The sequence below is a fragment of the Eurosta solidaginis genome, chromosome 5 (genome assembly GCF_040869045.1).
Source record: "Eurosta solidaginis isolate ZX-2024a chromosome 5, ASM4086904v1, whole genome shotgun sequence".
Taxonomy (NCBI): Eukaryota; Metazoa; Arthropoda; class Insecta; order Diptera; family Tephritidae; genus Eurosta; species Eurosta solidaginis.
Window position 1 is genome coordinate 135,175,653 of NC_090323.1, and position 15,454 is coordinate 135,191,106.

At 35.2% G+C, this 15,454-nt stretch overlaps 1 protein-coding gene and 1 long non-coding RNA gene across 4 annotated transcripts in view; one reads left to right on the top strand and one right to left on the bottom strand.

Moving 5' to 3' along the window:
• The window catches only part of Rbp6 (RNA-binding protein 6), a 1,756,398-nt gene that overhangs the window by 510,382 nt on the left and 1,230,562 nt on the right, over positions 1-15,454 (top strand). The window lies entirely within an intron of this gene.
• Positions 7,719-12,328, bottom strand: LOC137254104 (uncharacterized). Its single transcript, XR_010953980.1, has 3 exons — positions 11,416-12,328; positions 7,895-8,192; positions 7,719-7,834 (listed from the first exon to the last, which is right to left on the bottom strand). It is a non-coding gene; the product is annotated as an uncharacterized lncRNA (long non-coding RNA).

Genomic DNA, 15,454 nt, shown 5'->3' on the forward strand with positions numbered 1-15,454 from the left:
TCAAATATTAATATAACCCAAGTAGGTCCGGCAGTTTACGCTGGGCTTCACCTTTACATTTTTGTTCCTCATAAAAACTTTCACCGTGGTTATGTTAAAATTTGGATATCGAATTTCAACAAGATTTATCTTTGTTTAAAGAGACATTTTTCGTTTCTTCTAGACCATTTATATAAAGGAAGTACTTCAACAATTGTTATCCTCTTTTTATATTCTCGCTTTGGTTCATTGGCCAAATGACCTGGATGGGTGGATTGTTGTTCTGTGAAAAGACGAAACTTCATGATTGATGGTTCAGTGAGTAGTTATTTAAGAATCGATCGCAAAATTCCACAAAAATAAAAAGACTGCATGAAAATGCTATGGGCATCCTTAGGACCCATATACTTTCACCAAGGACAATTTTTTGTGCAAGACTCTTTCGTTTCAAACACAAAAAATAACTATTAAAATGGGTCCCTGAAATTCGAGTTCGGCTGAAAAATAGCTTAATATTTTTAAATGAAAAAAACCACACACAATACACTTCACAATTGGCAAATTTAAATTTGTCTCCGTCGTGCCTTCCTTTACCCTTAAAAAAACTTTACTTTATAAAAGCAAAAGAGTGTGTCTCGTTCTCGTTGTCTCGTTGGCTCTCCTTGCAGTATCACGTTGATTGATGTAATTATGTATGTAACACCTAATTAAACAGCACTGCTACTGTTACCACATGCCAACGATAAAGCTCTGATTTCACTAAACGGCGACTCAATTTCAAATACTGTGAAAAATTAGCCGATAGAGATTCTTTGCTCAACAATAGTCAATCGTACAAACTAAACGCACATCTGCTGCTTACATGGTTTAAGTTCTTGCGTCCACTGTTACATGAAAGGGCAGAAAAGTTAAAGATTTGGTGGATTTGCTCATATATGAGCATATTCTTAGTAAATTTTTTTGCAACGCCCCTTTTATGTAGCAATATGGGCGTCTCCCAAAGGTCATTTATCAGCTCGTGGTAGCGTTTACTCGATGCTCCCGAAATGTTGCCGTTGATCTTTCTTTTCTGTACAACGTTTATGCATTGTGCTGTTGAAAATACTCTGCTTATTATAATTGTGCTCAGATTGATGGTACGCTAACTGTTTTTGCCATTTCATTTACGTTTCATTTCCGGCTTTGTTTGAGCTACTTCGGGGTTGAGTTGCGTCGATTTTAATGAACGCTCATAAATTTTGCAACTTACTGCCACTTCCAGCTTTGTAGAAGTGCGTACGCGTATGTGAGAGTAACCAATCGTCCCATTTAGCAATTTTTAGTTGGATGCCACGAATGTTATTCACACCGAAATTTTGTTTAGTCGTGGGTACAACAGAAATAAAATTTCCAGCTATGCGAGCTTTGAATTTAAATGTTAGTATGAAGTAGGGTAGTTGAAGTAATTACAAAACGTTTTCAGTTGAGAACTCAGCATCTCGAGGAAAGATGAGGGATGCAAGGACCATATGATTTCGATGCGAAAAAGATTTCTTGACGTAGTTTTAGCTTTAAAATAAGAGGCAGATAAGGACACATTTTCCAGTTATTGAAATTAAGGAATAGGCAGAGCTTTTAACGAACACATTTATTCAGCAGTTTTGGAAGAGTTCTGCTGCTCAGCAGCATTATTTTTCTAGAGCTCGATGATCTATACCAGAGCCGGCCAAAAGTTGCACATTGTGCAATTTGAGTTCGTATTTTCACACAGACACTAAAGATGTGCGACAACGATCGTTTGCTTTCGCTTGTCACTCACTAAAATCAACAGTGATTTAATACGTTTTATTTAGTATTATTAAGTTCCTTTGAATATACATATTAATATTGACAATTTGAATATTAATAATTTATAATAATTAATTAATTATTAATAAATATTGACAATTTAATATAAGTAACTTTTTATAGGTTCTACTTAGTTTTATTAATTTTTATACATTTTTTTTATTGAATAACTTTATGTCTTGAAAATATATATTTCTATCTTTACATTTACTTTGTTTTATAGTTCTTTCTTAATGAAAAAGTGATTTATTTAGGTAAATTTTGCATTGAAGAAACACCATACCTTCTTTTATAAAAAAGTTTTATCTGGCTAGCTCGACCTCCGCGTACTTAGTTATATGAATATAAGTAAATATTGTTAGGATTAGCTTGAGATCAAATAACCAGAGTCCTTTTTAATTTCGAACTTCAAAGTCCACATTTTCTTTTACCACACTGTGGGGAGTTGTCACTCAATTTTTACACACACTTATGCAATTGTTTTAGTATTTGTGTGGCCGGCTCGGATCTATATTGCATCCTATAGGAAAAAGGCAGTAAAATGTAAAAAGAACAAGTAAGGAAGGCTAAGTTCGGGTGTAACCGAACATTACATACTCAGTTGAGAGCTATGGAGACAAAATAAGGAAAATCACCATGTAGGAAAATGAACCTAGGGTAACCCTGGAATGTGGTTGTATGACATGTGTATCAAATGGAAGGTATTAAAGAGTATTTTAAGAGAGAGTAGGCCATAGTTCTATGGATGGACGTCATTTAGGGATATCGCCATAAAGGTGGACCAGGGCTGACTCTAGAATGTGTTTGTACGATATGGGTATCAAATGAAAGGTGATAATGAGTATTTTAAAAGGGAATGGGCTTTAGTTCTATAGGTGAACGCCTTTTCGAGAAATCCCCATAAAGGTGGACCAGGGGTGACTCTAGAATATGTTTGTACGATATGGGTATCAAATGAAAGCTGTTAATGCGTATTTTGAAAAGGAGTGATCCTTAGTTCCCTAGGTGGACGCCGTTTTGAGATATCGCCATAAAGGTGCACCAGGGGTGTCTCTAGTTGTACGATATGGGAATCAAATGAAAGGTGTTACTGAGCGTTTTAAGAGGGAGTGGGCATTAGGTCTATAGGTGGACGCCTTTTCGAAATGTCGCCATTAGGGTGGGCCAGGGGTGACTCTAGAATGTGTTTGTACGATATGGGTATCAAATGAAAGGTGGTAATGAGTATTTTAAAAGGGAGTAATCCTTAGTTCTATAGGTGGACGCCTTTTCGAGATATCGCCATAAAGGTGGACCAAGGGTGACTCTAGAATGTTTGTACGATATGGGTATCAAACGAAAGGTGTTACTGAGCATTTTAAGAGGGAGTGGGCACTAGGTCTATAGGTGGGCGCCTTTTCGAGATATCGCCATTAGGGTGGGCCAGGGTGACTCTAGAATGTGTTTGTACGATATGGGTATCAAATGAAAGGTGGTAATGAGTATTTTAAAAGGGAGTAATCCTCAGTTCTATAGGTGGACGCCTTTTCGAGATATCGCCATAAAGGTTGACCAAGGGTGACTCTAGAATGTTTGTACGATATGGGTATCAAACGAAAGGTGTTACTGAGCATTTTAAGAGGGAATGGGCATTAGGTCTATAGGTTGACGCCTTTTCGATATATCGCCATTAGGGTGGGCCAGGGGTGACTCTAGAATGTTTGTACGATATGGGTATCAAACGAAAGGTGTTACTGAGCATTTTAAGAGGGAGTGGGCATTAGGTCTATAGGTGGAAGCCTTTTCGAGATATCGCCATTAGGGTGGGCCAGGGGTGACTCTAGAATATTTGTACGATATGGGTATCAAAGGAAAGGTGTTACTGAGCATTTTAAGAGGGAGTGGACATTAGGTCTATAGGTGGACGCCTTTTCGAGATATCGCCATCAGGGTGGGCCAGGGGTGACTCTAGAATGTTTTTACGATATGGGTATCAAACGAAAGGTGTTACTGAGCATTTTAAGAGGGAGTGGGCATTAGGTCTATAGGTGCACGCCTTTTCGAGATATCGCCATTAGGGTGGGCCAGGGTTGACTCTAGAATGTGTTTGTACGATATGGATATCAAATTAAAGGTATTAATGAGGGTTTTAAAAGCGAGTGGCCCTTAGATGTATATGTGAAGGCGTTCTCGCGATATCGACCAAATGTGGATCAGGTGATCAAGAAAATCATCTGTCGGGTACTGCTAATTTATTTATATATTCAATAACACTAACAGTATTCCTGCCAAGATTCCAAGGCCTGTTGATTTCGCCTTTTAGAACTTTTTCATTTTCTTCTACTTAATATGGTAGGTGTCACGCCCATTTTACAAAGTTTTTTCCAAAGTTATATTTTGCGTCAATAAACCAATCCAGTTACCATGTTTCATCCCTTTTTTCGTATTTGGTATAGAATTATGGCATTTTTTTAATTTTTCGTAATTTTCGATATCGATAAAGTGGGCGTGGTTATGGTCGGATTTCGGCCATTTTTTATACCAAGATAAAGTGAGTTCAGATAAGTACGTGGGCTAAGTTTAGTAAAGATATATCGGTTTTTGCTCAAGTTATTGTGTTAACGGCCGAGCGGAAGGACAGACGGTGGACTGTGTATAAAAACTGGGCGTGGCTTCCACCGATTTCGACCATTTTCACAGAGAACAGTTAACGTCATAGAATCTATGCTCCTACCAAATTTCAAAAGGATTGGTAAATTTTTGTTCGACTTATGGCATTAAAAAAATTCTAGACACACTAAATGAAAATGGGCGGAGCCACGCCCATTTTGAAATTTTCTTTTATTTTTGTATTTTGTTGCATCATATCATTACTGGAGTTGAATTTTGACTTAATTTACTTATATACAGTAAAGATATTAAATTTTTTGTTAAAATTTGAATTTAAAAAAATTTTTTTTTAAAAAGTGGGCGTGTTCTTCATCCAATTTTGCTAATTTTTATTTAGCACATATATAGTAATAGTAGTAACGTTCCTGCCAAATTTCATCATGATACCTTCAACGACTGCCAAATTACAGCTTGCAAAACTTTTAAATTACCTTCTTGTAAAAGTGGGCGGTGCCACGCCCATTGTCCAAAATCTTACTAATTTTCTATTCTGCGTCATAACGTCAACCCATCTACCAAGTTTCATCGCTTTAACCGCATTTGGCAATGAATTATCGCATTTTTTCGGTTTTTCGAAATTTTCGATATCGAAAAAGTGGGCGTGGTTATAGTCCGATATCGTTCATTTTAAATAGCGATCTGAGATGAGTGCTCAGGAACCTACATACCAAATTTCATCAAGATACCTCAAAATTTACTCAAGTTATCGTGTTAACGGACGGACGGACGGACGGACATGGCTCAATCAAATTTTTTTTGGATCCTGTTTATTTTGATATATGGAAGTCTATATCTATCTCGATTCCTTTATATATGTACAACCAACCGTTATCCAATCAAACTTAATATACTCTGTGAGCTCTGCTCAACTGAGTATAAAAATAGGAGAAAATTTAGTTTTTTTATTTAAAACATTTCAATAAAAAAGAAAATTCAAAACCTTATTTTATTTTTCTCTGTAAATTTTAAATGAGTTATCGAGTAAATTGCAATCACAGATAGTCCCACTTCCTGAACGGCAAATTATCTTTTTAATACAGAGTTAACCTGACATGAGGAATTTAATCTCATGGATTACTGACAAAATTTTTTAATTAACTCTGCATTAAAAAGACAACTTGCTATTCTGCAAGTGGGCGTAAAACTCCTAAAAGTTGGAGATTGTTTTAAAAAATTTTAAATTGTTCTTGCGAATTTTATAATTGGTTTGGGATACTGCCAAATTGTTTAAAATAGTTTATAGTATCGATACGATTAAGAGACTGAATTAACTAAAAAAAAACAAAAAATTTAAAATCGTGCTCAACTGCAAGTAGGTTAAGTTAGGTTTGGTGGTAGCTACCCCGATAGGGGAAGCTCACTTAGACAACATGAAGGTCCGTTGTGATACCACATACAATAAAATAAAATAACGGTGATGTAGATATAGATACTTATACAATCGTTGGGTAGCAACGATAAAGTTCCATATGATACCGATCTCAACTTTGGATAAATCCTCGGGAGATCCAAGAGAGTCGCGACCGAAGTACTTTCGCCTTGTTCTGGAAAAAGCTGGGCAATCAAGCATAAAGTGATTTGATGATCCCACCTCATCATCCTCCATACAACTGCAAGTAAATATATACAAGACGGGATACACCTCCGAAGAGATTTAGGTCGAACCTCCCTTCCAATTTGCATAGTGTTTCTTTTAATTTTTCCGACTCCGCACTACATCTACACAGCAAACGAGTTTTCACTGAGAAGATTTTCGTGGCAGAAATACACTTGAAGTGTTTGCCAAATATAATGTTGGAAAGTATTTGCTACTTCGCGTTTCGGCACCTTACTGGGTAGTAGTGGCATGTGTATGTGTATCATAGGTACACTTACATGCATTCGTAGGCCTGCAAATTAGGGTGCTACACCAAAAAATTTTACCACTTCTCCAACATTGTATAATATATAGGAACGGAAAGTCTTTATGAAGAATTAAGTGCCCAGTACTTCGAACAATTACTTAAGTTTCGCATGTTTGCAAATATTTCAATTCAATTGCAGGTTTATCCCGCAAAGCGGCATTGCCTAGGTACATAAGTACAAATAAGCTTTTTCTGAAACATTTTTCGAGGCACGGCATGTTCAGAAGAAGAACAATCAATAAACTTAAAAAACGTATTATCAAAAAACGTTCCATCACAAAACATGTCTCGTCTTCCTAAAAATGAGTAATATGAGTTTCTAGGAGCGGCTCAAAAAAAAACATAACCCATAAGTTAAACACTCTTTCATCGTATAAATTGTTAAGTTTGCTTAATGCTAAGGTATCCATTGCTGCCACTTGCCACCTGTCACCTGTGCAGATATTGTGCTAACGTCGCGTGTGGGGCGAAGAGTATAAGTGTCATTATATTTTGGTGTTACAACGTTTGTGGAGTGTAAAATTTGCTCATGGCACATACATGTGGCAGAAATGTGTGTATGTTTCATTCATACCTTAACTAACCAACCATCAGATGCTATACAATTTAAGAACGTTTTCAAGAAGAAGAGTACTTTTGCCCGTTTGTACGCGTCTCTCTGTCCCTTTGCTAGCCGGTTATCCTTAATTTTCGTAAGCCGTATACGCCAGGTGTTCCTGTAATTATGTTCATCTTGGAAATTAAGTTTGTATGGCGCACATTTTTGGCTCGACCATTTAGTATACGAGTACAGCAACAATTTCTTGTGCACTCACATGAACAAAGCTACATACTCTATATCTGTCAGAGATGACATGACTTGTGCTTATATTTATATGTGTGTATATTTGCACTCAAACTCATACACTACCATTACTCACGCATTTCTCTCTTCCATTCACCTGTAAATTTACGCCGAAGACTTTGTCAAAATTAATTAATTTAAGTTGTTGAATGGGCAAGCGAACGAAAGTGGCAGCTGAAATTCGCACAATGTGTTGATATTCGGTAAAAGTAAATGATACGCACATACATACACGTATGTACCCAGCAAAAATAGCATACTCTTCTGTAGTATTTGTAATGAAGTCCTAACAAAAGGTAAAAATATAAAATACATGCCGCCAGTGGCGTATGGGGATCAGCAATAATTTTTTCGAGTTTAATACAAAATAAGAAGCACAGCTACTAAGATCTCCACCTGTTTATAAATGAGCAATACTTACCATCATATAGGTACCTGATTGTAATTTTGCAAGCTCATATATTTCAAGGAAAAAACTTTCTTTATTTCAATTAAGTTGAGAATCTCTTGTTGTCATAAAGTGAAAGGAAAACTTCGCTCCTTAACACACAATCTTCCAATGATTTCTTCCGGTTTTATTGGTATGTATATCGCGATGAACCGCCAACTTTGTCAAACAATTCGGACGCTCCTTATATGAAAATAAAAAAAGCTAGGATGATGCAAAACAATATATTGATATTTCAAATACCTGTCCATTTGAATTGCCTTTGATCTTTTAAGGGTTGAAAACGTACGCCCTGTTGCGAATTGGCAACGGAAGTATTGTCCAAATTTTAAGCAATTTAAATAAGTTAATAAATAAGTTTAAATAAGTTATTAACTAAGGTTTCGTCGCAGCTTTGAAGTGCGTCAGGCGCAGTTTGTGGCGAAAAATTGGATTCTGCTATAATATTTTTACTTTCAATGTGCGGCTCATAAAATTGGCCAGTGTCAATAGCTTCAAGTCATTATATCACTGTGGTTGGGTGAACTGAAGCGAGGATTTGCTAAAAAGATTATTTTATGCAATCGACTACTTATTTCCATCATTATATGGATAAACAAAAAAAATGTCTTAAAATAATTAATAATCGGAGCGAATACGTTGCAGCTCTGCTACTAATTCATCTGCCAAATCTACAACACAAGCCAAAACTATGTTCATTTGTTGGTGTTTGTTACACAAAAGCTGAATGTAGGAGAACATTTCCTCCCCTATTTTATGAAGAGTTACAACAACAAAACGAAATAAGGGCAGTTACAGCCTTATATTTTGAAGTCAATGTAGTAACGCTTAATCGTTGAAGGCTTTTGGCCAATTTAAAATAAAAGAATTTCTCTTTGACACTTGTTTAAAAATTTTCAACGATTCCTGAAGTATGTCTTATTGTTGATATTACGCTAGCTTTGGATATGGCTAAATAAAGCACATGTGCTGAGCAGTGCACATAACAAGAAAAGGCCACACCTCTTGAAAAATTTGTGAGCACCGTTGAATTGACCTGACATATTTTTAGCTCCATCATCTCCTTTATGAAAAAGATATTGACAATCAATATTACATTCTTTCGGGGAATTTAGAATGAGCATGGCTAAATCCTTTTTACGGAAGGATTTCGGTACAACAAAACGCAGGAAATCTTCCCTTAATTGATTTCTCCACCGTCATCCTCATCATCTTGCGTGATCAAGCTCACCCACAATTTAACCGATATTGTTCCTGTTGGGTATGTACTCAAAAATAGCTTTCTTTTGTTCAAATGATAACAGTTAAACATATTTTGCAAATATGAAACCTCTTTAATATGAATTACCTACTCGTCTCTTTATATCGTCGCCCACTAACCAGAAGCATGAACGTGAAATTTTTACGAGTTTGTGTTATAGGCCTCGTTATATTACTCTTTAGATACTCTATGTTCTACTTAAATCTAGAGCCCTCTGCGCACATGGAAACCCCAATAATTTGCTGTGCCATTTTCGTGAATGTATAATTCAATCACAAAAAAGCTAAGCCAGAAAAATTAATGTAGCACATTGATGTTTCTGGATGGCAGCAAGGTAATGGTTTTCCTTTTTGTATGCTACATTCGTTGATTTGACTCAACAATTTTTCAAAAAAGTAAGAATAGCACACATTCGTATCTTCGAATGTTCCGGTATACGTGCCTGAAGGTTGGGCAAAAATTATTAGAGGAGCTCGTAACTCACCAAAACTTTTCGAGGCTCACATATAATTGTATGACGATTTTTTATATATAATTATTTTACCCAGGAAGCTATAAAACTACCCATGCCATATATGTATATGCTAGTTGCGATACACAGACGATGAACTGTATAACGTATTCTTCAAAAAAAAGTATACCGATGAAGAATTTTTAATAGCTGAATATCCGAGAAAAGGTCGTCGTTTAATTGAAAGCAAACCGGTTTAATCGAAGCCGTTACCTCTTGCCGAATAAAAACTAAAAGTCATTTTGATGCACTTTCTCCTGGAACCAATTATATTTTTAGACTGATGTACCTTGGTTAAAACAATAAACCTCCTGATATCCTTGATGCGGCAGTTTTACACCGCCCTTAAGTCTAGCAGCGCATAATTTTCTAGAGTTCGGGACCGAAAATTCGCGAGGGCTGAGCACTCGCAGAGGAAGTGAGTAACCGTTTCGTCGGTACCTTCACAAGTACTATGATGCTCCGAATCCCAATCCGCATAGCAGGTCTTGGATTGGCCCTAACATTATTTAAAAATCAATCAGCAGTGATGTTTTTACGTGTTTTGAGGTTAAGGCCATACCATAACCACTTGGACCAATTCTTATAGCGTATTTGGACTCAGCGCATCAAAATGTATAGAGAACATGAGTCGCATTACCTGATCCGACTACTTTTAATTTTTTTGTATTGTGTTAACAAAAAAATAGATCAGATTTTAAAATTTTTGTTGTGCCAGAAAAATGAATGTGCTCAATCTCGGAAAATAGGCGGGATGCAAGCAGAGCAATTATATCAGTTGAAAGAGCATAGTATGAATATAATATATAGATACACTTTTACATTAGAAACTAATAATAAACTTTGAACTCGATTTCCCAACATTTTCATTTTGGCACATTAATGCTTCTGGCAAGCGGGCGACGATATGTCCTCTATCAAACTCGAGAAGCACTGAGCTTTGCTAGCACGATTAACCATTATTTGCAAAATAATTTCATCGCAACATTGAACGATTTTGTTTAAGATATTACTGGAATTAAACTTATTATTTCCAATTGAATTATACAAAGCTTTTCGAAGCGCCTCTGCTCCCAAGGCCCTGGGAGCCAACATCATTTTAAAGTTCCCAATATTAAATTATGGGCATAATATTTCAATTAGAAGCTTATTACAACTCCAAAGTCACCTTTATTCTCTGTCGCGGATGCCATATTTATGTCGCCACTGTCACAATGACATCTTAATGGCACCTCTACCCGCCATAAACAAATTATGACTTCTATTATACAGTGGACCCAAGCGAAACTCGAACAGCTAAAAAGTATTTAATTTAATTCTCATAAATCATAAACAAAAGAAAGGGTTCAACAAAGTTTTGCTTATCTTATTAGTACATTAATATCAAACAAAAACAAAAAATTTAAATTTCAATTACACTTTTAGTGACGTGAAAAATAAAATGTACTGTAATTCAATGACAAAGTCAAACTCGTACACTATATAAAAATTTAGTTTATGAAAATATTTATATTTTGTATACATTCCTTTGTTTTTTTTAAACCATTTCCAATCTATATGGCATACTTCTAACAAGCTTTTCACAAAAGTTGGGCTCTATTTTTTCACATTCGTCTTGAATGTCTGCCTTTGAGCTTATTGTATGTTGGCGAACTTTTCCATCGAGATAGTTCCAAAAATTCTCTATAGGGTTTAAATCTGGCCACTGGGATGGTGTATTCATGACATGCAGATAATTATATAGCAGCCAATTCCGCAAATTATAGGCCTTATACTTAGGTCGTTATCCTGGCAAAAATGCAAATCTTCCCTGAGGCCAAGTTGTTCTTTACAAGGGTATGTATTGTCCGGAGCCGAATTGGAAGAATTGGACAATTGAATAACTTTGCATTGCTGATGGCATTTTGGTGTATTTTTGTCCCTTATGTTCTTCAAATGCCTATTATTACCTGACATTTAATACTTTTCGGTTAGTATAACAACCCCACTCACCTCCTGGGATTTTTTCGAACGATCAAATTTTGATAAAACAAACTGCCCTGCCCGTACTTGATTCCGTGACTACCATCATTGTAAAAGGCACACATATTTTGCAGTAAACATACTTTTCTAATTCTAAGTAAGCCAGCCAACAATATTGATTTAGCCACTTAATTTGGATCTTTTAGCCACGTTGGGCATACTTTTCTAAAATTGGAAATACTGTTCGCTGATCGGGCGTCCATTAATTATTCAATACTTCCAATCTTTCTATAGTAGACAGATCAGACAGTGTAACAGCAAACTCACTGACATCATTTTTAGTTGCTTGCCTCCTTGTTGAGGGTTCACAACTTTCACAATTGGCATCTGTGCTCTCTACTTCACTGCAAAGCCCCGATCTATTTTCACAATGAATCTCCACACTTTTTTTAGGATCAGGTTTAATTTTATATGGGCTTTTGCCAAGATTAATAAATTTTCAAATATCCGTTTTGTTATTATTTTCCTCACGCTTTATTTATTCTTAGATTATTATGATTTTTTTTTTTTTGTTGTTTAAATTACTTCATTGCGCGTATATAAAATACCGGATGAAGGTCGAATGAAATTCGAATTATTTGGCCAGCTCGAAAGCTAAAACGCCAACGCCAATTTTTTTTTAGTTTATTTTGTTAATTATAGATCCAGTTTACATTGTTTAAGGAAACTAGTGATGGTACTATACATTTTGTCACTATATTTTTTCTGTATATCGATTAAATTTGAATGATTTTGTAATAATGGGTATTTACTTCTAATTGTTGCATATTTGTTGCAGTGGAATAAGATGTGATTCGTATTTTCTATTGTGTTGCAAATTTCACAATTATTGTCATCATATATTTGCATTTTGTTTAATGTATCTTTGCAAAATGTGTGATTGGTTAAAATTCTATTGATTACTTTTATTTCCTTGGGTTCGAATATATTATGATTTTTATTTTTTAGTTCTGCTAACATGCGAACTTCAAATTTAAATTTTCCCAATACTTGACAGCTACTACAGGGTGGTGTTTTAAACTATGAGGATGCCAGATGTTCTCGGAAACTTTTAAAAGTTAGATTTCGTTACGTATCGACAATTACGAGTTTTAACCAAAGTGTATTTCGTCCCTAGTACAAATAAAATAATTTCAAACTTAAAATGTGTTTATAGTTAGCGATTATAGAAGAGAAAAATTTTTATGGGAAATCTAGTTATATAATGAACGATTTTGAGCTAAGTACTAAATGAACATAATCTCGTTATATGTAAACTAGGTCTAGGCTATGCCTATTTTTCGTATATTTTTATTTTAAGAAGTGTATGCATACAATCATCTTTTTAGGTAAAATCTCGTCCACTTATGATAAAAAGGTGCACCGATTAGAGAAGACAGATTGGAAAACGAATTTATGATCCTTAATTCACTAGCCGCATGGTAGCACCTAAAAATCTGCATGGGACGAGTTTGTTTAGATTGTAAAATTTTTGGAAATATGAATTTACTTGACTTCTCTGAGCATATAGACCAACTGATGCCACACTTTCAACATCTGGGAGTATCAAGATGGATTTTCTCCATAGCTTCTTGAATCGTTTTCCTTAAAACTTAGGCGATCTCAGTGAAGAGCATGGCGGGCGTTTTAGCCAGGATCTCCGCACTAACGCAGAGGAATATAAAGAACATTTGAAGGCGCTTATGTTAGCCGATTACTGTAGAGCATTCAGAATGGTGATCCTGAATCAACTTTTAAAAGATAATCTGCTAAAAGAATATCTAATTAACTGTATATGATAAAAATAAAGATTATTTATTGAAAGAAAAAAAAATTTAACTAAAAACCTTAATATTAAATATTTAAGAAGCTCGAGCTTCTAGGAAAATAGAGCTTCTACATTTGAAATAGGGGTAAAGGGTACTTTAACATTCATGCGTAAAAGCCCATGTAAGAAAACCTGTGGCCACCAGTGTAATCTAACAAAAAGTTCTAAAGTTTTTTGGTGGGTAGCTAGTAGCGTAGATGAAGTATTACAAGCACATTTATTCATGTCTATATATAAACCCAAAGTATTCCCTTCAACTAAAACAGATTAATTGGGTGGAATTTAAATTGTAGATCATTCATACTTTTATAAAACGTATGCCTGGAATGGTTTGGCACATGGTAAGGCAGACAGCAACACAACTTAGCAATAAAGTCTACTAGTTGTGAACTATTTTACAATTGGTATGATTTTCCAGAAATTAAGAAAAAAATTCCTCTCTAAGTATGATATCGAGTCCTGAATACAACAAAAATAAAACTTAAGAATCTAACAAAGAGTTTTTTAAAATTGACCAATTTAGTATTTGCAAAAACTTTGTACTTTCATGTGAACAAGTCTAGTCTTTCTCGGCCTAGTTTGAATACAGCCAAAAAAGTCTAGTTGTGAATTAGTATTTTTGGTAACTGAACTCGTGTTAATCTTCAGGGAATTGACCGCACACACACACAGGATATGTGGTGTAATTGAATGTAAAGCCCCCATTACTGATACTTAGCATAGACTTGACTTGACTTGGCGTAAACTTGGCAACTTAGCCACGATTATACTCCACTTGGCGCATAAAATCTGGCATCATAATCAGCGTTGAAATTTATTTTTAAATAAATGTCAATTTGTATGACAAAATGTCAAAATGAAATGGAAACAAACAAATGGCATCTCAAAATGTAAACGTCACTTAGAACTTACATAGAATATCAAAATTCAACAGACTTCTAAGTCAAGTTAAGTTTTGAGTAATCAGTAACATGCAATGTTCATTTAACAGAACTGTAAGTGACAGTTCGCAAGCCAAGTCATGTCTATGCTAAGTATCAGTAATGGAGCCTTAAAGGAGCAAATAATTTTTAATTTGATGGATGTTATATCATGTTATCATGCTTTTGTGTTTTCATATTGGATGTTCATTTCAAAGGTAAAAGTTTCGTGTTAATATTATGTAGCGGTGTTACCTTTCCGTCCAAAGAAGGAGTAAAAATCACTTACATAAAATCAGAGTTATGGCTGAAGCTTTTTTAACCCCACATAAGAAATTGGGTATCTATATGTTATATGATTGGGCGAGCGATCTACACATGTATGTATGTATGCAGTGTTAATGTTTCGACTCAATTATTTAAGATACTTCCTGGAAAATTATTAAAGCGAATACTTCGGATATAAAGTTTAGCAGTTTAAATATCTTCCAACCGCGCTGCAACATGATTTCTCGCTTATTTACCATACAAGTGACGCAGGATGGCATTTAATTTATACGCTCACAGAGTATTTTAACGTCGCTCTATTACTATGAGCGTTATTACTTACGTGAGGATGTCCAAGTAACTTTAAATACACCGGATTTATATATATATAGAGATTACTATAATTAGAAAAGTAATGTTGAAAATAAAGATTAAAGTTAGTACAGAGTATATTTGTAAAGTTCAAGTAATGTTCTTTCTCGCGCCGCTCGTGTTCAACTATTGTCGTTGTTCGTTCAAATACCCACGCCAACAGGGTAGAGTGTTGTAGATATATGGAAAACGCAGGGATGTAATTATGTGGCGTGACACAAGTTTAAATCAAACAAAATTGTTAGTGCGAGTAAGATAGATATACTAAATTGCGTTTTCCGAGAAAAATAATATATTTGGAGTTTTGCGATGAAAAACTTAAAAACAAATTCTACGGAACGCACTTAAGTATTTTGAAACAATGACAACCCCAAAATATCCCTTTCAGACGAGAAGACAGAGGCCTGTGCGTATACGTAATATTTTGATTATTATTTAGTATATAAGCGCTACATACTTACATACATTAAAGGCACATATGTATGTATACATATGTACATATTAACATTACGTCAAAAGCATCACTTATAGTTTGGAGACGGGCAAGGGTGTCGCACAGGGGCCAAAATTAAAAATGCTTCACGGAGACTCAAAAAATATAAATGCCCAAAGTTACCCTTTGAAGACTCTGTACAAAGACTTT